The following is a 24,639-nucleotide window of genomic DNA, read 5'->3' as shown; positions in this document are numbered from 1 at the left end:
CACACCAGCATAATTAAACAAACATTGGCGTTAAGCCACATATAGGGATCTTAACAACAGACAATGGATAATAGGTGCAGGAGTAGGCTATTTGGCCCTTCGAGCCAGCACCGCCATTCACTGTGATCATGGCTGATCATCCACAATCAGTACCCCGTTCCTGCCTTCTCCCCATATCCCTTGACAATGTAGAATATAAGAGGACAATGTTGACCGTCTGAAAGAGGAAGACATAGAAGGGGAAGTCTAGGGATTTGGGAGGGAGCTCCAAACATGAGGATCCCCACAGCCATCTGTAGAAGAATGACTAAAACTGCAACGATTTGTGGTGACAGCATTAGAGGAGGCTTCAGCAAGTCACAGAGAAAAAAGGAAAGGTGGATATGTTGGAATTTGAAAATGTTAAACTTGAGTAACTGCTGGACTGAGAACTGGAGATGAACATAAAAACAAAGACTCTCCAGCCCTGCTCTGTTATGCAATATGATTATAGTTGATTTGCTCCAAGCCTAATATCATCTTCTGGGGGCAGAGGAGGTTTAGCAGAATAACGCCTGGATTAGGGCGTGTTAGATAGAAATATATAACATTAGGAGATGGTAGAGGCTTATTCCCAGGGTAGAGAAATGAAATGCTCAAGGTGAGGTGAGAGGTACAAGGTTTTAGGGAATGTATGGGGCAAGTTTTTTTTACAGTGGGTGGTGAACGTCTGGAACTTTCTTCCTGGAGTCATGGTTGAGGAAATGTGATTGTGGTATTCACAAGACTTTTTGGATAGGCATATGGATTCACAGTATGGAGGGATATGGATTATGTGCAGGTAGATAAGAGTTGGTCTGGGCATCACGCTCGGCACAGATATTATGGGCCGAAGGGTCTGTTCTTGTGCTGTACTGTTCTATGTAATTTTTTCACACAGAGGATACATTGGATGAAACATTACACATTGGATAAAACATGAAACCAAAGAACCATCTGTTCACTCAGGTGGATGAAAAACCCTGGTGACATGTTCATTGAGGGCTGAAGGGCCCGTTCCTGTTCTGCGCTGTTTAATGTTCTATGTCTAACTAAAAAAAAAGCAAATAAACTTCCATTTATCCCATAATTATTTAATAGGCTTTGCAGAAATTAGATACTACTAGACCAAGTGCAGACACGTTGGGTCTGTTCCTCCAACATGTGGATGTGGGGGGAGGGGGGAGGGGGGGGCAGAGGGGGATGGCATGTGACATCACACACATTAACTTCCACCCCGCACACACTCTAACTACCCCGCTTTATATTATATTAATGTTTCACTGATACCTCATCGATTACACTTGATTAATACAAGAGTCTAGAATGTTTAATTGTCATATGTAGTAACAACGGAACAATGCAAATATTACTGGCAGCGGCATAACTGGCTTGTAACACAATACACAAAGATAATAAATAATAAACAAAAAAAAATCAATAAATTAGTAACCCCAACACTTGACTGGATGTAACGTACTCTAGGACATCCTGAAACCGTGAAAGATGCCACACAAATACTGTTACTCTGTATTTATTTCCTAAAACTAAATGCAATGTAGTTAACAAAATGTGAACTTCACAGAATGTATGCGGTGCTCTGTAGAATATATGGGAAAGAAATGTTGCCTGTCACATTAGTTGTCACATTATTAATTGTAAACACACTGCACCATATGGGTAATAATGCAGATACAATTCACTGGAGCCCTCAATGGATAATTATTCAGGATTGTATTCTGTTATTATAATGAAACTTTGATTCTTCTGTCAAATTACTCAGTTCTTTTGTACTAAAGATTATTTGTTGTGCCATCCATGTACATTTTCATTTGTGTAATATTTAAAGGTTTCATTTTGTGAGCAATTCTTTGGAGGTAACATTACTGAATGTCCCTTCTAGTATGCATCTCCATGCCATCAGTATTCATGATCTATATTTAATTGGCAAGAGAGTATCTCAAATAATTATGCTAAGTTGTGGACAAAGCTCCTTGAAGCAAGGTGAATGAGAAAATAACAAAATTGAAACATGGAGTTAAAGTTAGAATTTAAAACAAACTGCTGGAGGAACTCAGCGGTTCAGACACCATCTGTGGAGGGAAATGTGCTGTCCATGTTTTGGGTTGAGACCCTTCCTCTGGAATGAAGAGAGGAGGGGAAAGTAACCAGAGGAGGAGGAGGAGGGGGGGGGGGCACAATAATAGGTGGTTCCAAGTGAGGAGGGGTGGATTTATGAGTGGATTCAGTTGGGGAAGAGAGGAATGGGGATAACAAGAGAGGATGGGACATAATTAGTTGAGGTAACCAGAGGCTGCAGATGAAGGAATCTAATGGGGAAAAGTGGAGTGTGGAACCAAGTATGGGATGGGTGGGATGGATAAATGGGAGGGGGGGGGGGGGGGGGGGGGGGGGGGGGGGAAGTGGGCCATTGAGAGGGGTGTGGAAGTGATGGGTAGATAGTATGGATGATAAAGAAGTTGAGTGAGGAGAGGTGTGGTGTGGGAAAGAAGCACCATATATGAGTGAGAAGATTTGGGTGGATAGGGGGGTCATGGCAGGGTGTGGATGGGGTGTGCAGGTTACTTGAAATTAGAGAAGGCAATGTTCATGCCATTGGGTTGTATGCTACCGGGGCAGAATATGAGATGTTGTTCCACCAGTTTGTGTTTGGTCTCATCCTGGCAGTGGAAGAGGTTTATGACAGATAGGCCATTGTGGCAATAGAGAGGGGAATTGAAAAGCTGGCATTTGGAAGGTCAATGTGGCTATGGTGAGCAGAGTGAAGATGCAGTGGGAGCCAGTAGGAGGCGCCCCAGATGTAGGTGGGAAACAACTGGACAAGGGGGGACAAGATAGAATCAAGACATGAGGAGCTGAGTTCAGTGGGGCTCCAGCAGGTGGAAACAATGGGTCTGCCGAAGCAGACCTGTTTCTGAAACTTGGTCAGGGGTTGAAACGAGTAGAGGACCTTGACTACATATTTGTAACTAGATCTCCAGATCATTATTAGGAAAATTGCAATATGGAGTAACAAATATACAAGTACATTGTGAACTTATAGTTCACAAAGATCCAAACTAAACAAGAAATGTAAAACCTTTCCACAAACGTTTACAGAATAAAGGATCAAGCATCACTTCCTATTACATAACAAATCAATTTGGTATAATCTGATTTTCATACAAACGGAAATGCAAAATCTGTTTCCTTCCATTCAGTTGGATATTTGGATGTTATTTGCCATACTTTAGCATTAAACGGTGAAAAACAAAAATCAAAATCATTCATAGATGTACTTGGTATATATCTGCTCATGGTAGCTTGTTTGAGACGTTTGCTGTTACTTGGCTGTCCAGTAAGAACTCACATTCACACTTTCCAGTTCACTCACCCACCAATGACGTTAAGATTAGCCCAGTGGAGTGGATCAATCTAACCCCAAAATCATCCTTGGAGGGAAGAGAACCCAAACAAGGCCAAATAGAATTTTTATAATAAAAGCCTGTGTAGCAAACTTTGAAATCGACAGAAGGATGGAGGGTTGGGTGTGTATGCGTGCTTTGTCCGTGATATTTATTTAGTGCCATCGTTAGCTTTAGAAATGTTTTGATCCAGAGCACATTTTAAATTTCGTGCTGGTAAATGACAATTAATTCCAGTCTTTAGCAGGGTCATGGTAGGAAAGCTGTTACTGTACCAACACTGAATATTTCCAAAGAGGGACCCAATGGTAGCCATCACATCCAGAGCAGTGTGGGAAAGAAGAAAGACACAAAATGCTGGAGTACCTCAGAGGGACAGGCAGCATCTCTGGAGAGAAGGAATGGGTGACGTTTTGGGTCGAGACCCATCTTCAGACTCAGAAGATGATAAGAATGGTGAATTACCAATCGGGTTTACATCCAATGTTCTCTTGAAGAAGGGTCTCGACACAAAAGGTCACCTAAACAATGGGTGGGTCTGTGGGGAGGGGCAGAAGAAAAAGTGCAACTTGCTAATGGTTCCTAGGAATATTATGGAAAAAGTAGGGGTGTTTTTTGGTTCCTGGCCTCCTGCTGTTCCCAATTAACAATCTTAAGTGACTGTAGAAGATTCAGAAAAAGGAAGGGAAATCTCAAGGTGCATGATCTGCAAAGTCAGTGCTGGGGCCCTGATTAATGTTTACAAATTGCCTCTTGTCTACTTCAGCTGCAAACTTGGAACAGTTGGAAGTTACCAGCTGCTAATCTGGCAATCATCTCAGTACCTTCTTCTCCTTCACTCATTAAGAAGTAAGACAAAAATACTTTATTGAATTTATTTCGCTTGCACTTTATGTGCAAATAAAACTGATTGATTGATTGATTGATTGATTGATTGATTGATTGATTGATTGATAAAGTATTAAAATATTCAAAGCAACAGTCCTCAGAGCAGCTATGTCTGCTGAATCAAACTGTTTCAAAGCCTCTGCATCCAATTGTTTGCAGCAACAGGCAAGAATAGTTGGCCACGTTTGGTTAAACACGCAAGGACACACGAGCCGTCTGTATAACATCTTTCCTGAAACGTGGGAACTTAGAAAGGTCAAATGAAACGCCAAAATATTCATCCAATCTTTGGCACAAAGTCTTGGGTCAATACTCTGCCCCATCTTTGGCACAACAGAGGCTGGGATATGATTAGTGCAGGTAACCAGAGGCTGCAGATGATGGAATCTAATGGGAAATGTGGAGTATGGAACCAAGTATGTGATGGTGGGGTGGATATATGGGTGGGGGGTGGGGGCGATGGGGGAATGTGGGCCATTGAGAGGGGTGCAGGAGTGATGGGTAGATAGTGTGGATGAGGAAGAAGTTAGGTGAGGAGATATCACAATAACACAAATATTCATCCCATCTTTGGCACAAAGTCTAGGATCAATGCTCCGTCCTTCCACATCTGATCCCAACTGATAGCGGTTCTCCCAAGCCCAAATGCCGAGCTGTGATGTCTTCTCTTCCCTTTTCAGTGTCTCCACATCTTCGCCATCCATCAGCCTCTTCAGTAGCGGATGGCATTTAACAGCCTAGATGTTTAGGAGATGATATGGAAGTCATCATCAAATTGTTAACTGCCAAAAATAAATGTCCTCTGTCAACCTGCCCGAACTTTATAACACCTGACCCTCCGCTGCAAAATATTCCCAATCCAAAGGGGCGGCACGGTTGTGCAGTGGTCGAGTTGTTGCCTTACAGCACCAGAGACCCAGTTTCAATCCTGACCATGGGTGCTATCTGTATGGAGTTTGTACGTTCTCCCCGTGACCTTCGTAGGTTTTCGCCGAGATTTTCGGTTTCCTCCCACACGCCAAAGACGTACAGGTTTGTAGGTTAATTAGCTTGGTACAAAAGTAAATTGTCCCTAGTATGTGTTGGGTAGTGTTAATGTTCGGGGATCGCTGGTTGGTGCGGACTCAGTAGGTATGTTGCAAAACTTACCTTCAGCGGTGCTGCAGTTCTGTCATTGCCCGTGTGCGCGACTTTGGTGCCTTTGAGAGAGGGGCGGGTTTAAAATGCTGTTTCCTCCAGGCTGTTGAAATCGAAGTTGTTCAGCCTGTTTAGTTGCTGACGAAAAATCGCTGCGACATTCGTCCTCTGCAGTTATTTTAAAACTAAGTTGGATCATTTAATTGCTATAGTAAATTAAAAATCATCTTCTAAAGCCGCGAACGCCGACAACGGGACGGATCTCATGTAGGGGACAAGGCAAGGTAGGCTGTTTATTTTTACATTAAAAAGTGCTTCTTAAGATCCCTTTAATCAAAATGTTAAGCTGCAAGAAGGTGACTTGGGGGCCCATCCGAACCGGCAGTATTTTTCCTGCCGATATGGGGTTCAATTCACTGGAACCGCAACGTTCCAAATTATTGTGTTCCAGAAAAACCCACTCGCAAGATGATTTAAATGACCATTAATTTGCAGGTATTAAACACTAAATTCCTTCCATTTGGCCTATAAATCTATGACAATGAGATTTAAAAATCATGTTATATTGTGAATTCTTGTATGTTAATTGGACACAGGCTATTTAAAAATGTTGATCTTTTCTTAAGAAATGGATAGATGTTTTGATCTAGTAATTGAATTATGTAATTAGCTACAATTGGGTAACTAACTAATTATATGTTTTAATTTCAGGTCATCCAAGTAAGCTTGTTTCATATTTGTTTCAGAATGCTTCAATCTATAATAACTGAAAATTTATTTCAGTTCTCTTAATTTTTAAGAAGGTTATGGGCTTTTGACTGTCCTCGATCACAGCTTTAAGTCAATGGAAAAGCAATAGGGAACAAGATGCTAATTTCTGAAAATGAAAATGGCCATAACTTTTTAATACTGAAGATATGAAAGCGAATTAGGTGTCAAATTAAACTTCTTTTTATGCTTTATCTGATGGGATAAATTGCAGACTTGATTTTTAAAATCTCAAAATGTTGTAACATTGCTAGACTCAGTGGGCCGAAGAGCCTGTTTCCACACTGTATCTCTGAACTAAACTAAACTAAATTAAACTAAACTATTGATGTGGAGAAAACATTTTCTTTTGTGGTAGAACCCAAAACTAGAAGTCACTTTTAAAAATAAAGGATTGCCCAATAAGACAGATAAGATGATATTTTCTGGTCTTGTGTAAAGCCTGTGGAACTATCTTCCCAAAAATAGACATGGAAGCAGAGAGAGGTTAAAGAACCGCAGTCAACAAGAATGCAGCAGAAACACAAAACGTGCTGGAATAACTCAGCGGGACAGGCAGCATCACTGGAGAAAAGGATGGGTGACTTTTCAGATCGGAACTCTTCCTCAGACTGAAAGTAGTGAGTGTGAAAGGATGCAGAAGAATAGTCCCGACCTGAAATGGGTAGGCAATTTAGGACTGAGATGAGGAAAACCTTCTTCAGCCAGAGAATTGTGAATCTGTGGAATTCTCTGCCTCAGAAGGCAGTGGAGGCCAATTCATTGGATGTATTCAAGAGAGTTAGATATACTGTAGCTCTTAGGGCTAACGCAATCAAGATCATATTGAATGGCGGTGCTGTCTCGAAGGACCGAATGTCATCTCGATTTTTTCTTTGTAAGTTATTGGAATAGGCAGACATGCAGTTGAAATGGTATCATCAAAAACTTCTATTTTGACAGGGAGAACAAGAAAACGCTAAAATAATATAAAGAGAATTACGCTAGTGTGAAAGAGCTTGAAACCTTTCAAAGTTTCAAGACAAGTTGAGAAATTGTTTAAAATGGTTCAGCAACTGCTCTACAAATAGTGCATGGAGTACTATGGCAACAAGCTTGTGGATCCTCCAAAACACTGGGTTCTGGACAACTGGACAGCGTTTCATAAATTGCTGATTTTATATTTCAGGAGAGAGGCGGACACAAAATGCTGCAGTAACTCAGCGGGACAGGCAGCATCACTGGATAGAAGGAATGGGTGACGTTTCAGGTCGAGACCCTTATTCAGGTTCCCGAAACATCACCCGTTGCGTCTACCCAGTGATGCTGCCTGTGCTGCTGATTTACTCCGCCATTTTGTGTCTATCTTCAGTGCATCACATTGAATCATCTTCTTTGTGTATAAATATCTAGTTGTGCCATCAAATGTTGGTGATGTGATGACAGCGTTTGACTGAGGCACGTCTCCCCCAGCGCAAGTAAAATCAACCCATTAGTGGGTAATGATTCTAGTCCTTGAGTCTTATTTCGAGTCAGGACTTCGAGACTGCCTACCTCATACCTTTTGCAGTTCAGCCACTGTTACCTGGCTTTAGATGCAAGCACGTTGCTGAAATTGGCTCTGAGTCACGTAGTAGCCTTCTCCTCTGGCTGCACGCCCAGATTCCACAGAAAAAATCTAATCTCCGATGAACAAATTCATCAAATCTATGAGACAGCGTTTATCTGCCACAATCTTAAGAAACCATCAATGGATTCTCCCTGCTTCAGCTCGCAAATAAAGAAGGCTAACAATCAACTGTTTCATTGTTAGGTGCATTGCAATGTGCCTGTAATGAAGCTAAAATGCATTCACCGTGGCCTTAAGTGAGGGTCATATGGTATGGTACAATTCCAACCAAATGATTGAAAATAATTTGAGAAAGTGATTATTAAAGCAGACATAATGCTGCAATTCTGGACTTTGGCCATAGAAGCATAGAGTACAAAAGCAGTAATCTTGCATGAAACCTTTATAAAATACTGCTCTATCCTCAACTGTAGCGTTGGACTCATTCTGGCCTGCATGTTACAGTAGATGATGAATGCAAAGGCATAAGAGGGAATTCAGAAACTATTCCCTGGAATGAGGGTTTACAGGTACAAAGATTGATTGGGGAGGCTAGGATTGCTTCCTTTGGAGAAGAGAAGGCGGTGGAGAGATTTGAGCGAAGTTTATAAAATAACGAGGGGTCTGCTCAGAGTGGATTGTGGGAAGCTGCTCCCTTTGATGGAGGGATTGGGGAGTAGAAGTCAGTGTGTGAAATAAAACAGGAAGAGAAACTTATCTGTGTCAGGAGGGAAAACCTGTGTGGTTGGAATCTGCAATGCCTCGCCCAGACATGCAGTGGGCGCAGGCTGCATTACCACCTTCAAGAGAGAATTGGATAAAGAGATGGCGAGAAAGAGGGTGGGTGGCACTAGAGAGCTGTTCTGGTCGGGAGCCAGCACTGACATGAATCATAGGAATGTACAGCATTGTTATGGGCCTTTATGGTCCAACTCGTCCCTGCTGACTGTGATACTAATTAGGATGTTAAAGGGAATAGATGCTTATGCGGCATGGTGGCGCAGCGGTAGAGTTGCTGCCTTACACCGCTTACAGTGGCGGAGATCCGGGTTTGATCTCGACTATGGGTGCTGTTGTAGGCAAGGCAAGTTTATTTGTATAGCACCATTCGTGCAAACAGCAATTCAGAGTTTGCACGGTCTCCCCGTGACCGCATAGGTTTTTTTCCCGAGATCTTTGGTTTCCTCCTACACTCCAAAGACTTACAGGTTTGTAGATTAATTGGCTTGGTGTATGTGTAAATTGTCCCTGGTGTGTGTAGGATAGTGTTAGTGTGCGGGCATCGCTGGTCGGTGGGGACTCGGTGGGCCGAAGGGCTTGTTTCCGTGCTGTATCTCTAAACTAAACTAAACTCAACTCATTTGTATTAACCCCATTTGTCCGTGTTAACATACAAACCTCGACGTCTCTCCCTTAGTATTGTCGATATTGATTTTGAGAGGTGCAGAGCAATGGAGGGACCAGGAAGGTATTAATGCACATCATAATGCTCGGGTAAGTTGGGAAGGTGGTTCAAAATGTATAGAGGGTGTTACTGTTTAATCATCCAAAACATTGAACATAATAGCAGGGAAGTCATGCTGGACCTTTATGCAACACTAGCTAGGCTTCACTTGATTGCAGTGGAAAAGGGTGCAGAGGAGATTTACAAGGATATCACCAGGGTTGGCAGCTTTGAAGGAAAAGTGGTTGAGAAGGAGCATAAGAGCAGACCAACCGGGATGCATACAATTCTAAAGGGGCTCATGTAAAGCAAATAGAGAGGAGCCTTTGTTTCCCTTAATCAGAGGGTCAGAAGGATGTGGCGGCTGTTTAAAGCAAATGCCAGAATGATTTGGCATTCATGGAATGAGCTTGTCAGCATTGAGATGCCTAAAGAAGCTGTCCCTGTTAGTTTGAGTGCACTTTACAATAGATTCATAGAGTCATAGAGTGATACCGAGTGGAAACAGGCCCTTCGGCCCAACTTGCCCACACTGAGCAACATGTCCCAGCTACACTAGGCCCACCTGCCAGTATCTGGTCTAACTGCTAATGTACCTGTCAGTTAAAATGTTGGGATAGTCCCTGCCTCAACTACCTCCTCTGGCAGCATATTCCATACATCCACCACCCTTTGTGTAAAAATGTTACCCCTCAGAATCCTATTAAATCTTTTCCCATTCACCTTAAACCCATGCCCTCTGGTCCTTGATTCACTCACTCTGGGCAAGAGACTGTGCATCTACCCGATCTATTCCTCTCATGATCTTATACACCACTATAGGATCACCCCTCATCTTCTGCGCTCCAAGGAAGAGAGTCCCAGCTTACCCAACTTCTGCCTATTGCTCAGACCCTCTGGCCTTGGCAACATCCTCATAAATAGTAAGATTAAACGAGAACTTACCAGTTTGAAGTTTGATTGTTATTTTATGAGGAGTAACGTTGAGGGATTACGTGAAGAACCCCGCCAGGACGCATGCGTGTCATTCTTCAAAGCAGCGGTGTGAAATCACAGATAACTGTAATGACTAAACATAGTAAGATTAGAGAAGAGATACCAGATGAGTATATGATCAAGGGTGGGAGCGGAGGGCACGTAATCCCTCAACGTTACTCCTCATAAAATAACAATCAAACTTCAAACTGGTAAGTTCTCGTTTAATCTTACTATTTTACTTCGGAGTCACGTGAGTGACTACGTGAAGATTTTAAAGCTCTGTGATTTCATGCCGTGGAAACGAGTCCATGCATCACATCTGCCTTGATTATGGGAAGAATAGTGTTAACATCATTAGACATCAATACGATATTGAAAAACCAATGATAAATATAAATATTAACACCAAATTATAGCCCCTATTTATGGGGTAAAATTATATTACAGAACTTAAAATTGTTTCTGCAAATGTTCCAGGTTCAATGACTGGTTTGTTATAAAATTGTTGGAAAGTTTTCTCCGTTGACCATCCTGCTGTCTTGAGGATTTGGTCCATAGGAACATCCAACTTCATAGCTGCCGATGTGGCTGCAGCCCTGGTGGAGTGAGATTTAAAATGCTAGTGTCTACTCCAGCCTTTATTAGGTCCTGTTTTAGCCATCTCGAGATGGTCTGGACTGTCACTTTTTTGTGTGGCTGTTTGTAGCTGATTAAAAGTGCCATTTCTTTGCCTCTGATGATCTTAGTATACTCCATATATAATAGTAAGTGTGTTAAAATACAGAGATGATCATCTGTCGGGTAGGCCCTGAATTATGTTTTTAGGCCTGCTGACCCCTGTCTGTTCTGTTTGACTAATTCATTGATGTGAAAAGTTAAATTTCCAGATGAAATAGTCATGTTGTCCAGCCTTAGTTTCTGTAGCGACTGGACCCTTTGTGCCGTGACCAAGGCCATCAGCATGACTGTTTTCATAGTCAGTTTCTGTAGGGACAGAGCTGTAGCTGGAGACCAGTTTCTTAACATGGTCAGTACTATGCTCACATCCCATATTTGGGAGTACCTGGTTCTTGGGGGATTAACATTAAAAATGCCCCTCATGAGTTTGGTTACCAGGGGGTGTGTCCCAACCGAATACCACTCTGTTCCTTGCCACAGGTATGTTGACAGAGCACTTCTGGCGCAGTTGATGGCACTATAACTGAGCCCCTCATCGTAATGGAGGCTTGCCAGGAATTCCAGAACAGACAGGATGTTCATAGATCTGTGGGTGACGTCATTGTTGTGACAGTACATTTCCCATTTCTTGATGTACACCAAGTACTGTTTTTTGGTGGACTGTCTGTGGGCCGCTGAAATAATATCCACTGTTCGGTCCGTCAGTCCCAGGTGTAGTAGAGGTGCTTTCAAACTCTACAAATTAATAGGTTTATATAATTATGACATGGGTAACTTTCCCTTGTTGCGGGATGAACCAGTAAATTAGGTCTATGATGGATGGTGATGCATGGTTCTAATACCATGTCGAGTATCACCGGGAACCATGGTTGAGTAGGCCAATCGGGTACTATCAAAATACCAGACGCAGAGTCTTGCTGTATTTTCCTTAGTAGTATTAGTATTTCCCTTGGAAGTCTATAAAATTATGAACAGTATATCTGTGGTAGGCAATCAGGTCGGGCACAGCTGTTCCCATTACGGGAGATTGGCGTGTTGTTGGCTGCTGCTGCTGGCTGCCCGCAACTCCGCGGTTTTCCCCCGCCAGCTTTTTCGCAGCCTTCGTGGATCTGTCCATGCCCCCACCTGTGAAGTAAGTGGAAAGAACGCAGAGTCTCCTTACCTGCTGTTCTCGGCTTTCAAATTCTGCCGCTAAGGGGAACGTCGTTACCCCTGCTGTGACTCGTTGCAATGCGTGTAGCGATATGCGTCCTGGCGGGGTTCTTCATGTAGTCACTCACGTGACTCCGAAGTAAAATCTTCTCTGTACCCTCTACAGCTTGACAACATCTTTCTTATAACACGGTGCTCAGAACGGAACACAATACTCTAAACGTGGCGTCACCAACATAATCTTTGTAAAGTGTCTCAGAAGTGTGCAGTAAGTCTCTCAAGCTGTTTACTCAGATGTCCAGATATCTGCAGGGATAATCAAAGTCTTACTTAGTCCTGGAAAGGCAAACAACCTAACTCGTAATTATTCTTTGTTCTCTGAGTTGATAATTGAAAATGCAAAACTATAATTAAATTGCTTGTGGATTCAAGTGAAAAAACTGCAGCGACTGGAAATCTGAAATGAAATTATTCTTGCCCAAGTACCAAATGGAATAAAACTCGGATAATCCATCACCACATCGTCAAGAAATCCCGAAGGATTGGCATCAGTGCAATGGGTAATGTTAGTTGTGCACTGTTAACTAGTCATCTAGTTTACTCTACTTTAACTAGGCATCATGTCTGGCACAAACCTGTGGGCCCAAGGGGCCTTTCCTGTGCTGTAGTTTAGTTTAGAGATACAGCATGGAAACAGACCCTTTGACTCACCGAGTCCGCCAGCCGACCAGCGATCCCCGCACATTAACACTATCCTACACACACTAGTGACAATTTACACATACACCAAGTCAGTTAACCTACATACCTGTACGTCTTTGGAGTGTGGGAGGAAACCGAAGATCTCGGAGAAAACCCACGCGGTCACAGGGAGAATGCATAGGCAACACCCATATTCGGGATCAAACCCGGGTCTCCGGTGCTGCTCGCACTGTAAGGCTGCAGCTTTCTATCGCTGCGCCACTGTGCCACTTTGTAGCGTTCAATGTTTGGACTCACTTGGGCCCAGTTCTCAAACACCCATCCATTCACTTCCACTCCCTTCTGAGTCACCAGGCCCTGTCCCGATGCTCCCATTCAACCAGTCTATTCCTGCCCTTTCTTTCAACTAAATTGAGTCCATTTCCCACCCTCTTTATACTCACCTGCTTCACTGAGAAATATTTTATCATTGTTCATTGCCATTATCTTAAACAAGATAATTAAAATGTGCTGGGCTATTAATACAAAAACATTCAATAGTCTGGAGTTTTTTTTTCTAATGCACCGCTACAATAGTCCCAAATATGACAGATTACTGTTTTACTTGTAAGGAGAAGGATGTTGTGGTTCATGATGATGTGAATGAATCTGAATGAATCTCTTTATTGTCATTGCACATGGTACAACGAAATTTAAAAGTCAATCCCATGGTGCGATTCACAAGAGCAATTTTAAATATATAAGAAAAGGTAAAAATATATACATATTAAAAAAAAATTACAGATAAATAACAATAGCAGCTGAGGTAGAACCATTCAGTTGAATGTGAGTGTTATTTCTTATTTTGCATTGTTAAGTTCACGTATGGCTATGGGGTAGAAGCTGTCACGTATGGCTATGGGGTAGAAGTTTGTGCGAGTTTTGAAAGACCTGTACCGTCTGCCAGAGGGCAGCAGGTGGAACAGGTTGTGTCCAGGGTGGGAAGGGTCCTTTAGGATGTTGGCTACCCTGCCAAGGCAGCAAGAGCTGAAGATGTCCTTCAGGGAAGGCAGTGGGCAGCCAGTGATTTTTTGTGCGGTGTTGATGACATATAGAACAAACAAATAAAAGTTTGTTCTATAGGTCTCTACATCATCATCTATATCTCTCGTTTTCCTTTCCCGTGACTTTCGGTCTGAAGAAGAGTCTCGACCCCGAAACATCACCCACTCCTTCTCTTCAGAGATGCTGCCTGTCCCACTGACTCCAGTGCTTTGTGTCTATTACCGGAATGCTGCCTGGCTTAGAAAGTATTAACTATCAGGAACATATTGGATAAAATTGGATGGTTTTGTCTGGAACTTTGGAGTTTGAGAGAAGACCTGATGGAAGTCTATAAAATTATGAACAGTATATCTCTGGTAGGCACTCAGATTCTATTTTCCAGGGTGGGAATGTCAAAGATTAGAAGTAAGTTAAGAGAGGGGTAATGTTTAAAAAATATGTGTGGGGAAGTTTTTTTACGTAAAGAGTGATGTGTGCCTGGAATGTGCTGCCAGGGGTGGTGATGGAGGCAGATGCGATAGTGGCATTTAAAAGGCTTTTAGATAGGTACATGGATAAGCAGGGAATAGTAGGATATGGATCACATGGAGGCAGAGATTACTTTAGCTGGACATCACGAATGGCACAGACATTGCGGGCCAAAAGCCTGTTCCTACGCCTTGTGTGTTCTATGAGTGAATTGTACCATAGTAACTGGGGAAGTTCAATTAAATCAAAATTAAATAATTAAACAGTGGACGTTAGCACCAGTAGCCGTGAAACCATTGGGCTGTAGTAACAATCCTTTCGAGTTGCCCTGCTCTACAGATAGGGAGTGATTCCTGCTCCACTGTAACGTGACTCATGTTTAACAAGCCTCTTAAATGATCCATTTGGCATTATCACCAGAATTTGCAGGGCTATGGACACAATTGTGTCCAGCGTACTTGGTCTTGTAAAGTAATGCTCATGTTGGTGATTGGCATATAAGAGATAATAAATCTGTTAAGCAAATGTCAAGCTTTGAAAATCGTACCTTACAGCCATATGGTCATAAGATCATAAGGAATAGTAGAATTAGGCCATTCGGCCCATCAAGTCTACTCCGCCATTCCAGCATGGCTGATCTGTCTCTCCCTCCTAACCCCATTCTCCTGCCTTCTCCCCATAATCTATGGTACCTGTACTAATCAAGAATCTATCGATCTTAGCCTTAAAAATATCCACTGACTTGGCCTCCACAGCCTTTTGTGGCAAAGAATTCCACAGATTCACCACACTCTGACTAAAAAAAAAATTATCCTCATCTCCTTCCTAAAAGAACGTCCTTTAATTCTGAAGCTAGGACCTCTAGTCCCAGACTCTCCCACTCGTGGAAACACCCTCCCCACATCCACTCTATCCAAGCCTTTCACTATTCTGTACGTTTCAATTAAGGCCAACTTCTTTGACTCATTCAATGCTCTGTCCAAGAACAATGATAAGAGAAATACTGGATAATTTCACATTCAATCAACATCTCAGACTCTTTCTTCAATGTCCCTGGTCATTTCATGACCAACCCAATGGCATCCCATGATATGAAGCCAAACCTGCAGATGGCAAACTATATTCTCCCTCATGTGACGCAGTAAGAACAATAGAGGAAGGTCCCAGTATGTGCACTGAGTGTACAATGATCTGTAAATTAGCGCCATTACTGGCCTGCTTTTGAAGGATATCTCTGGCCAAGTGCTGAAGGGCGCAGCTGCCATATGGTAAATCAATGAATATGAGGAATAAACCTGGTTGACCATATGCTCACCAGTCTATGTGTTACAAAAGCATCTGTATCTGACAGTATTGACAGAAATGCTCATGGCAGAGTTCTAGTGGAGATGGTTCCATCTTCGCACCAAGCACGCATTTCATCTTAGGTACACAAAAATGCTGGAGAAACTCAACGGGTGCAGCAGCATCTATGGAGCGAAGGAAATAGGCAACGTTTCGGGCCGAAACCCTTCTTCAGACTGATGGGGGGGGGGGGGGGGGGGGGGGGGAGAAGGAAGGAAAAAGGAGGAGGAGGAGCCAGAGGGCTGAGGGAGAGATAGGAAGGGGAGGAGACAGCAAGGGCTAACAAAATTGGGAGAATTCAATGTTCATGCATTCATCTTGTTGTTTAGTCAGTCCTGTGTGACGAATTCAGTTCGGATCCGGCAACTCAAAACTCACGAAGCGCGTGGATTATTCGGAGAGAGGAATTATGTTCCAGCGCTGTCTGCAAATTACTGGTCCAACTTACCCATTCAACTTTAACTTTCGGGCAAGGAGAGCAAACCAGGTGCCATGAAGAGTGTAGGAAAGCATTTAAGAAGCATCTTCAGGTGTACATAAAAATGTGCTGCCAACCTGATCAAAGAGCAAGGCAGAACAGCATCAGTGCTAAACTGCCAAAGTGGCATCTAATTGACAGAACTAAGATTAGAATATCTGTTGCATTCGGTCTGGATTAAAGGTGGTCAATTAGGGAGCCGGCATGAGAATGGAATTCCCGAAACAACATTTGCTATTCACAAGATAATCTCCACCAAAGAGGGTGGAAACTGTCTTGCATGTGCCAAAGAATAGGCTGATACCGTTCCCACCATATTCAGCCAAAAGCACTGAGTGGATGACTTAGCTCCTTCTTGAGATCTCTTGCATTGCGGATTGACTCCATTGAATATAAGTTATGGCCACAAGATCTACGTAAATGCATTGAATGTTGCTAGTACAGGTGCACAACCTTTTATCCGAAATTCCAAATAACGAAAAGCTCCGAATAGCGGACATTTTTTCAGTCCTTGAAGAAAGGTCCTTGAAGACGTTCACCAAGGGCGGCCCGCAGAGGTGACAGCGGAACCTCCGGTCGGTCCTCGAAGAAAGGGGAACTAAATCCCCATTCATAAAAGAGAAGTTGAGGGTATATTGCGCGGGAGGGTTAATAATTGACAATATGCTGCTACCTGCCCGCTGAGTTAAAAAGTTCCCATGTTAGACACGATACACAGTGTATCGTGAGTCTTGCGTGGGAACGTTTTAACTCAGCGGGCAGGCAGCAGCAGATTGTCGCTCCCTTCAGTTTCACCCCACCTACACCCCTCTGCTTCCCGGCCATGTGTGTGACCCCTTCCCTCCCCTCTCCAGCTCCCCGCCCATTGCACCGGCGCGGGGGCTTTGCACTGTCTTCACGTCGGCGATGCCAGCAGGTCAGTGCCAGTCACCGGAGACGTCAGGACCAACAGGACACCGACCCCCAGGCACACTGCAAGCACGGAGATTCCAGAGACCCACAGCCAGCAGCAGCCCAGCCCCGTTCCAACTCCAGAGGAAAACTGCAAACTGGCCGGAGACGTCAGGACCACCAGAAGCCACTCCCCGATGGGCCGCTACGGCGACAAGTGGCAGTTCGCCCACAGCCCGAGCTGCGCCCCCTCATCGGGACACCGACCCCCAGGCCCACTGCAAGCACGGAGATCCCAGATCAGCAACTCCAGCCTAGCCCCACTCCAACTCCAGAGGAACAGTAGGGGCAGAAGCTGATGGTGTGTAAGGTACGTCTTGTTCTTGGGGTGGCGCAGCTCGGGCTGTGGGCGAACTGCCACTTATCGCCGTAGCGGCCCATCGGGGAGCGGATTCCTCTGGAGTTGGAGGAGGAGGGGGGTATTGTGCTGTTTGATCGCCCCCTGCTATCCCAGGGACAGGGAGACACATTGGCTTTTGAGAATGGTGGGCAATCACTTCCAAAGTTCTGCCCACACAGTCAGTACACCTCTCCTACACTTGTCTCCCGCACTAAGATCATCTCGCAGAGAATGATCCCAGCCTAACCCTCCCTATCCTCTCCTATTCTGCAAGAAAAATCTACATTGAAGACTCAAACTCGCGATCGAGTAACTGCCGGGATCGAGGCGCAAACTCGCGACCTTGCGGATACGAGCCGAGCACTCTACCACCGAGCCAGCCGTTAAAATCTACGCTAAAAATCTTCCATTCCGAAAGCCGAAAATTCCGAATTACGAAAAGTGTCTGGTCCCAAGGCTTTCGGATAAAAGGTTGTGCACCTGTACCTGCAAGTTGGAGGAGGCTGATCTTATGTTTGCTGGCGTTTGAAAAAGTGTGATGATATTTGAGTGCCTTGCTAGGGGGGTGAGGAGAGATCTGTGAGAACCAGCAACAAAAGGTCACTGTTTGAAAATAAAGGGTTCGTTATTAGCACGTTCTTGTACTGTATCAGTGTGGTTTTCCTCGGGTGCTCCGGTTTCCTCACATACACCAACAAAGTGCAGGTTTGTAGGTTAATTTGACCTTGGTATGAATTGTAAATTGTCCCTCGTGTGTGTAGGATAGTGCTAGAGTACGGGGATCATTGGTTGGCGCGGACTCAGTGGGCCGAAGGGCCTGTTTCCGCGCTGTATCTCCAGACTATACTAACCTAAAATGGCTTTGTGAACTTTCTTGCGGTGCAGAGTGGACCAATTTGAGTCATTCTTCACGCAAGTCAACGTCAGCACAGCCACATTAATGTCCTTTCAACATTTATACTGACTAAGTTGTTCATAAGCTTTGAGAAATATTAAGGGATACAATTGCATTACGATTGGCTGCCAGTGTTCCATGCCTGCTAATGAAATATTATTTTTAGAAAAGTAATCTCACAAAACAACTCGGTTCTGGCTTTGTTCATGAGCTATATCTTGTAATGGAGATGGAGTGCTGCCCCAGTTCATAAAAAAATGTTAATTTAGGACTTTGTCAACGCAAACGGCTCTGATTTGGGGACTTTCTGGAACTAAAAAATTGAACTTGTGCAGAAAAATTGTATTAATTCTCCATGTAATTTTGCTCCAGGTGTTAATATTGCTGTTGTACAAGCTCAGTTTGCTCAATTTTAGTTCTAATTAAGCTGTAAAATACAAATAATAAATTTATAATACAGGCTTAATGGAAAAGCTAAAGCTATTGTTCCACCTTCAACCTCTTCATTACACCATCCCCATTGTTCCATTTGCTGATGGCAGGAAAAGAGATTAGTTGTAGATGAATCATCTGCTTGCTGGTTTTAATGATGTCTCTACAGTTTATCATCAATGCAATCGTGGCCTCAACCACTCTGAGATATTTGTTTTATCCTGTCCACCCACTCCCTTCTCTGCATGAAATTAGTTTTGTTTGCTTTTTACCCAGTTCTGATGAAGGATATTCAACCAGAAATAAATCTAGATACAAAAGCAGATGCTGCTTTGTACCAAATATGGACACAAAATGCTGGAGTAACTCAATGGGTCAGGCAGTATCTCTGGAGAACATGGATTGACAACATTTCGAGTCAGGACCTTTTTCAGTCCCAAAATCTAGTTCTCTTTCCACAGATGCTGCCCAGACCTGCTGAGTGTTTCCGACATATTGGGTTTTTTCATTTCAAATTTCTAATTTTGTAGTCTTTTTTGAAATATTCTCTGAAAGGTGACTTCTGAAGGAAGCACGGGAGGTGAATGGGGCTCCAGAGAATGACACCCAGGAATGAGAGACGCAAAATGCCGGAGTAACTCAGCGGGTTGGGTAGCATCATTGATACTGCCTGGCCTGCTGAGTTACTCCAGCACTTTGTGTCTTATAAAACAGCAACTGCAGTTCCTTTTTATTGCATTTATCACCCAGGAAGGCTTTGGGGCACTTCGTGTTTAAGAAGGAACTGCAAATGCTGGAAAATCGAAGGCACACAAAAATGCTGGAGAAACTCAGCGGGTGCAGCAGCATCTATGGAGCGAAGGAAATAGGCAACGTTTTGGGCCAAAACATTGCCTATTTCCTTCGCTCCATAGATGCTACTGCACCCGTTGAGTTTCTCCAGGCTTTGGCACTTCGATGGGAGACCAGCATCAGTGAAACAGAGGCAACGGATAGTGGATGTAAGGCTGGATGAGGGTACAAAATTAATGATTTGGTTCAGCCTGAGACAGTGTGACTGAGAGGAGGTTGAAACCATTGGTGAGAGATTGCAGCCTGTGGCATTGGCTGAAGGTGATGGATCTTTGAAGCTGCTGTAAGTTGCCCTTCATATAGTGTTAGAGCCAAGAAAAATACTCTGACAACATTGTGGCAGCGGAGGAAAAGAGATAGGTGGCAGCGAAACAGTGATTGGTGAGTCAGTGTTTAATTGGAAGCATCTGTGCTATGCTCTGGTACATTTATTTTTGCATTAAAGACATTACAGTCATTCCTAAGGTTGGTTACACAGCCAGCAACACATCTTGCTCACCCATCAATTTGCCTACCTTCACAGGAGCTCTGGCGAAAATGAAAGACTTCTGTCATAATGCCTCCAAGAATTTCTCTTCCTACAAAAACAATTGTCTCCACGAGTCATGGAGTGCACGTACCTGCACAGAAACAGGCCCTTCATCCCACCATCTCCACGGCAACCGTTAACTACCGAGCCATACAATTCCTATTTGGTGTAGTTTAGTTTAGAGATACAGCGCAAAGCCAGGCCCTTCGGCCCACCGAGTCTGTGCCGATCAGCGATCACCAGTACAATAGCTCTATCCTGCACACACTATTTCAGGTCAAGTCCCTTCTTCAGACTAGTCAGGGGAAAGGGGGAGAGTAGTGTTTGGAGATTGAGTAATTAGGAAGTGTTCGTGAAACTTGGTGTTTTAAAAGAGAGGGAAACATTGCCTGTGGAGACAAAAACAACGAATATTTTATTATATGTATATATATTTTGTTGACATCTTTCCTATAATTTGGCCACCAAAATTGTACACCATACTCCAGAATTGACCTCACCAATGCCTTGTACAATTTTAACACACATATATATATATAGATATAGATATATATATATATATATATATATATATATATATATATATATATATATATATATATATATATAGATATAGATATATATATATATATATATATATAGATATATATATATATATGGAATTGTTAGATTACATATATAGGACTAGGTGGGAGTAAGTGTTCGGCACGGACTAGAAGGGCCGAGATGGCCTGTTACCATGCTGTAATTGATATATATATATATATATATAGATATGTATATGTTTAAATCAATTACAGCACGGAAACAGGCCATGTCGGCCCTTCTAGTCCGTGCCGAACACTTACTCTCACCTAGTCCCATCTACCTGCACTCAGACCATAACCCTCCATTCCTTTCCCGTCCATATACCTATCCAATTTATTTTTAAATGATAATCGAACCTGCCTCCACCACTTCCACTGGAAGCTCATTCCATACAGCTACTACTCTCTGAGTAAAGAAGTTCCCCCTCATGTTACCCCTAAACATTTGTCCCTTAATTCTCAAATCATGTCCTCTTATTTGAATCTTCCCTACTCTCAATGGAAAAAGCTTATCCACGGCAACTCTGTCTATCCCTCTCATCATTTTAAAGACCTCTATCAAGTCCCACCTTAACCTTCTGCGCTCCAACAAATAAAGACCTAAATTGTTCAACCTTTCTCTGTAACTTAGGTGCTGAAACCCAGGCAACATTCTAGTAAATCTCCTCTGTACTCTCTCTATTTTGTTGACATCTTCCCCACAATTTGGCGACCAAAATTGTACACCATTCTCCAGAATTGGCCTCACTAATGCCTTGTACAATTTTAACATTATATCCCAACTACTAATATTCTGTACAACAATTCTGTACAAAAAATGTAACCTCATCACTGTTAGAATGTTCCTTTTTTTTGATTTATGGACAGCTAATCTCAAGATACAATCTTGCATTTTATTAACTAGCATGGTAATAGCTTCTTATTGATTGGAGCCTTTGAACAAATGATTAATAATCATGCCAATATTTTTGCTTCTGCATCATTGCTGATGACACCATCTCATTATATCTTCTGTTTCTAGTTCCAATGTGCAGTACCTGTTTTTTTTTAAATTTCAGCACATTAATGGATGGCTTGCACAATTGAGAGTGACCCTGCTCATTCTTTCTAACTGATGCAAAGTGTCAAAAAAAGCAGGAAGCTGCAGGCGGGTGGAGCAAACCGACCTCGTTCAACGGACAATGAAACGTTCACGTTTTAGCCGTGTGACTCCCGAGGGAACCCACGGCACGCAAGCTCCAGAGGCTTCTCAGCAGTAATGGGAAAGGACAGTTCCATGTTCCAAAGTAGAGAAAAATGCTGGGGAAACTCAGCGGGTGAGGCAGCATCTATGGAGTGAAGGAATAGGTGACATTTCGGGTCGAGACCTTTCTTCAGACTGATGTGGGGATGGGGGCGCGGGAAGAAGAATGGAAGAGGCGGAGACAGTAGGCTGTGGGAGAGCAGGGAAGGGGAGGGGAAGGAGGGAGAAAGCAAGGACTACCTAAAATTGGAGAAGTCAATGTTCATACCGCCGGGGCGTAAACTTCCCAGGCGAAATATGAGGTGCTGCTCCTCCAATTTGCGGTGGATCCATGTGGCTTGGTTGTAGACATCCCCTCTAGCCGTGGGGGGAGGCAACAGTCAACATTAGGCATCTTTGGAGAGAAGGAACGGTTGACATTTCGGGTCGAGGCTCTTCTCCAGTCTGAAGAAGGGTCTCGGCCCGAAACATCACCCATTGAGTCAGAAGAAGGTTCAATCTAGGAGATTGCTCAACGAACAAAGAGTCCTCTGCTCCTTATATACCAAATTTCCCTTTTGCATGATGTCCCATTGATTTCCCTTTCCAGCAGGCATTCGAGCCTTTTTCGTCTTCACATTGTCCTACATTGACAATCATAGATCAAGCCCCTCAGGAAGACACAGGTTAACAAATACATTTCAACCGTGATAGAAATCGCACCCAGCGGCAGACAGACGGATGTCCTCTTACCCTTTAGATCCCATTTTATTGTAATTGCCATTTGTTCTTTCACAGAAGTCAACCAATGTATTCTTCTTTTGCTTGTTCAGTAGCACTACCTCAACTCTGCCACCCACACAATGAACCATATAGAACTAGTAGCATTAATGACAGGCCAATCAGTCCAACAACGGTATGCTAGCAATTATGTTTAACAAACACCTCTATTTCTGCATTCCCCCTGTAGCCCCTGCATTCCCTCTCTCTCCATCCCCTCCCCCACCCAAGTCGCACCAGCTTCTTGTTCTCACCCAGCAAACAGCTAACAATGGCCTGTTTCCTTTATCATCGTGACTTTTTTGCATATCTTTCATTTATTTATTCTATATCTCTCTACATGACCATCTATACCTCTTGTTTCCCTCTCCCCTGACTAGTCTGAAGAAGGGTCTCGACCCGAAACATCACCCATGCCCTCTCTCCAGAGATGCTGCCTGTTCCGCTGAGACATTTTGTGTCTATCCTCTACTTCAACTATCTTTAAAGGTCTATCTTTCTACTTGCTGCTTCCTCTTGTATTTAGCACACTTCCCTATTAATGGATCTATGCCTTTTGCCTGAACCTCTCCTCATCTATGATCCACTAACATTAAGATTCAGGAGAAGCTTTCTGAGTGAAGTTCCTCCCGACTTCTCTGCCACATTCATTGAAGATTATCTTTTATTTATAACCACCTGTCTGGTTTCCCCACAAGTACAGACAACTTTGTGTCTGCTCTCTCAGCAACAGTTACAAAACGTGCATTTACACTGCTGCGTTTAAATAGTAAAACATCCCAAGGCACTTCACAGCAGCCGCTTCATGTTCTGAAGATAAATCTTTTTCTGCCACAACTACAATTATAATATATATTTTGGGCCATTTGCTGCAACAAGTGCTCCCTAAGCCTAAGGTGCTTGATAGGAACATTATTAAAATATAACTTGATGCTAAGCCACGGGAGGTCTGAGGACAGATGACCAAAACCTTTGCCCAAAGGCGTAGGTTTCATTGTATCTTGTAAAGGAGGGAATTGAGGTAGAGAGACAATGTGAGGAATATGAATGAAGTCAAATTGAAATGAGATAGAATTTAAACTTGCCCTCAATGTGCTAGTTACGATGGGTTAGAACTTTGTGCTTTACATCCAATCTAGAATCCAATCACTTGTCAGATTTGGGTTTTTGAGTGTCTGAAATCAGAACAATCTTGAACAAAACAAAATTGAATGATTTTCTATTATTTCGAAACAAAATATCTTCACAGGGGGTTGGATGATAGAAGCAGGAAAAATAGTGAACTTGACGTAACCAATATGTGGAATTTAATTTTTTTAAATGAATTCATTTCTCAGGATGTTATATTATATGGTTATATGGTTATAGGATCTGTGTCGTACATATACCAGGCTAATTAAAGTTGCTATATATTTGCTGCTGAAGGATAATATGGAACCAGAGGCTGGAAGGGGGCAGTAAAAGACCATATAATCAAAAGTAAAAGCAGAAAAATGTATGATATTCAGCAGGTTCAGTGGTACCAGTGGAGAGAGAAATAGAGAGGAAACATTTCAAATCAATGATCTGTCTTTAGACCGTAGATAGACACAAAATGCTCGAGTAACTCAGCGGGACATGCAGCATCTCTGGAAAGATAGAAGGAGTGATGCTTTGGGTTGAGACCCTTCTTCAGACTGATGTCAGGGGAGAGGCAGATACACAGATAAGGAAGTGTAAGGTGTGAAAATAGGACAAAGGGAACGGAGATCAAGGAAATGTTGAATAGATCATTGTTAGCTGGGAGATGATAACAACAGCAAAGAAAACAGAGATAAAATGTAGTCGGAGACAGTAAGACTGGCCGGAGAACTGGGAAGGCGGATGCATGGAGAGAGAGGAAAAGCAAGGGTTACTTGAAGTTAGAGAAGTCAATGTTCACACAGCCAGGGTGTAAACA

The sequence above is a fragment of the Leucoraja erinacea genome, chromosome 15 (assembly GCF_028641065.1).
Source record: "Leucoraja erinacea ecotype New England chromosome 15, Leri_hhj_1, whole genome shotgun sequence".
NCBI lineage: Eukaryota > Metazoa > Chordata > Chondrichthyes > Rajiformes > Rajidae > Leucoraja > Leucoraja erinaceus.
This window is presented reverse-complemented; position numbering follows the sequence as displayed.